Here is a 3,309-nt window from a genome sequence, read left to right as displayed (position 1 = left end):
CTCACCCCTCCCATTCAGAATTCTCTCAGTTTTTCAGTAGCAAACTCCATGGAAGCTTCGGCCAAGCTTGATCTTTCAAAGAAAATTCCTCTGGTGCCTTCCCTTCACGCGGTTCTTCTAGTTTCGAGTATATTATCATCAAGGCACGTCTCGTACTATTATTTCTGCATCTTACATGTCATATGTATGTTGTTATGTGTGCATTTGTCTAAGGATTTCTCGATCCAAAGCATAGCTTGAAGTTTTTTCGGTTTTGGAGTTCAACATGCATCCTTTTTGTGTAAGGGGCCTGCTATTTTGGTTGATAAGGGTCTGTAGGTGTCGAGTGGTATGAGGTAAGGAGGCTGAAGGTGCGTCGGGGCTTGTTTAGGCAGAGGAGCCGTTAGTTTGGCATTTGCGTGTTTATGTCGAACGGATCTATAGATTTTTAGGGCAGCTATGCATGGTTCGATCCTGGCTAAGAAACTGAACCACTTGGGTCCGTGACATGTCTAGGAGGGAGCCGTGAGCTGCTGGTCTTGGCTCAGTAGCAGATCGAAGGGAGTAATGCAAGGAGAGGCTCGGTTGGTTGTTGAGCGGTTTAGGTGGATCAACGCGGGGGTTGGTTGGTTGGGGCAGTAGGATTAGTTAGGATGGTTCGAGGAGGGTCTCTTGGGTTCGGTCATGACTCTAGCATAGCTGGTAAGATGCTGGACACGTCGGCTTTTGGTTAGGATCGATAATCACGCGGGTAGGTGCAAGAGGGTTTGTAGGGATTTCGTATTACCGAACGTCCAGCAGCTTTCAAGGTCTGTTCGAGAGGTTAGGGGGTCTGATATTAATGGTTTTAGGGCTGATAATGTGTTTATAAGGTGTGGTAATAGGTTGGGAAAAATTCGGTTAAAGTTTCGGATCGGTTCGGGTTAAAACCGAGACCCCGGTTCAAGTTTTACAACGAATCGGTTAAGTTATGAATTTGACTCGAGTTTACGTCTAGGAATGCTTTAAAATGTTTTGGATATTTTAAGGAGTTTGGTAAGCTTCGGATCAAAATAATGAGTTTTGGATTTATCTGAGATTTAATCGTCGCACGAAACGATAATTAAAGAATTAATTGAAACACCTAGATTTAAGCTTAATAAAATTATGAAAAATTATATTTAAGCTCAAATAATTATTAGAAGTCTAAATTTTTAATTTGGGAATTTTATGCTAATGTTTGGTTTAATTCGGGATTAAGACGCATTAATATGTTATATTTAAAGATTAATTTAAAAGTCATCGATTTAAGCAAAATAAAAATATGAGAAAATTCATGTAGGCTTAAATAATTATTTGGGACATGTTAGAGTCAATGGAATTAAGATAAGGTCAAAAACGTGAAATTAAAGGTCCAGGGGTTAAACGATAATTTTTGGATTCGAGGGGCAAAATGGTCATTTTGCACCCGGGATGAGATTTTGGTCAAGGCAGCGCCCTGAGCACATTTTATCATGTTTTAAATATTTATGCATCATGTTTACTATTTTTACGCAATTATGATAAATACGGTGCATGCTTGGTTTAAAGGAAAAAAATTACGTATATGCATAATTTTATTAAGTGATGAATATGATGACACGTTTCGAAGGAAAGTGATTTAGTTGTGACAAATACGATGACATGATGATATGATTGGAGATATATCGTGAGGGAAAAGGCCCCAGAGGGAGCCCGTTTACGGGAGAAGGCCATAGAGGGAGCCCGACGATCGTATTTTCATTGACATGGTATGATGATATGATAGGCCAAGGCCCAGTTGACGGGTGAGAGTGTCGCTGGTGTCCCCGCCGCCCAGTATTGTTGTTACACGTAGATGGATCCATCGACTGACATGATGATACGCAAGTCACAGCTAATGAACTGAATTCAATTAAAAAGAAAATGTATACGTATATGATGACATGAGATGACATGCTTTAATACGATATGATTTTACACGACACGTTTACGTATATGATAACATGATATGACATGTTTTGACACGTATATGAAGATATGAGATGACATGATTTGACACGACATGATTTTATACGACATGTTTATGTTCATGTTTTAAAGTTCTTGAAAGGTATGTTGGCATTATGATTTTACACGACACGTTTACGTATATGATGACATGACATGCTGTAATATGATATGATTTTACATAACACGTTTACGTTATGCTTTTAAGTTCATGAAAGATATGGTGAGTATGATATTTTTCACTGCTGTGTGCTATGTATATGTACTTGTTATTCCTGGTACATGCGTGTTGAGTCTTTAGACTCACTAGGCGTGTGTGATGTAGGTGAGCTAAATGGTGAGGAGACTGGAGGTGCCGAACTCTGAGTAGGCAGACTTGGTGGGGTGACACGACCCGAGGATCACATGTTTTCCGCATTACGATTTATGAGATGGAGAGGAGATGAATATTTTCATACGTTGATGGATTTAAGATTTTTACTCGTTTATGTTTACGTAGGGGTGACAAAAAATACCAAAATACCGAAAAACCCGTACCGAAAAAATACCGAACTTACCGAAAAAATCGGTATACCGAAAATTTCGATATCGTACCGAAATTTTCGGTATCGATATCGGTATCGGTACAGAATATTTTTTTTCGGTATTTCGGTATACCGAAAATAATTTTTTATTATTATTTTTTTAAATTTAAGTTCGGTATACCGAAAACTATTTCAGTATAATACCGAAAAAATTGTCGGTATACTGAAATGTTTTCAGGTATACCGACAATTTTTTCGGTGTCGGTACGGTACCGGTATGAACTTTTTTCATACCGAAAATTTGGTATACCGAATGTGCGGTATACCGAATTTCCGGTATCGGTATGGAAAAATTCCTCACCGATATTTTCGGTACGGTATACGGTACCGTAGTTCGGTACGGCATGCCGTACCGTACCCACCCCTATGTTTACGTATGATTTTGGATGAGTTTGGTTGATTTAAACTGCACTATTTTTACGGTAAGATAATTACAATTATTTTAAATGTTGTTTCGAAAATGCGAGCTTTTATTTAAAAAAAAAAATGTCCAGTAGAATTTAAAAATGAGTGAGACGTTACAATAAATCTTTAAATCATGTCGTACTATAGCATATATTCATGTTCGTTTTTGTACTTGAGCCTCATTAGTTGACATGTACTACCGTGCTTGCTTTATTATATAGCTACTACTGTGTTGGACGTCAAGGAGAACCTTTGGCAATCCCATGCCCCATGAACATATATTGGCCAATAGGTTTGGTGGACTTAAAACCACCCATGATGTCAACAAGCTCTA

General features: G+C 38.4%; 1 long non-coding RNA gene across 1 annotated transcript; it reads left to right on the top strand.

Moving 5' to 3' along the window:
- Positions 1-2,518, top strand: LOC142520047 (uncharacterized). The gene is made up of 2 exons (XR_012813885.1): positions 1-143; positions 2,312-2,518. It is a non-coding gene; the product is annotated as an uncharacterized LOC142520047 (long non-coding RNA).
- The last annotated feature ends 791 nt before the right edge of the window (positions 2,519-3,309 follow it).

This window comes from Primulina tabacum, chromosome 12 (assembly GCF_025594145.1).
Source record: "Primulina tabacum isolate GXHZ01 chromosome 12, ASM2559414v2, whole genome shotgun sequence".
NCBI lineage: Eukaryota > Viridiplantae > Streptophyta > Magnoliopsida > Lamiales > Gesneriaceae > Primulina > Primulina tabacum.
The sequence above is the reverse complement of the archived record's forward strand: the minus strand, read 5'-3'. Positions and strand labels throughout refer to the sequence as shown.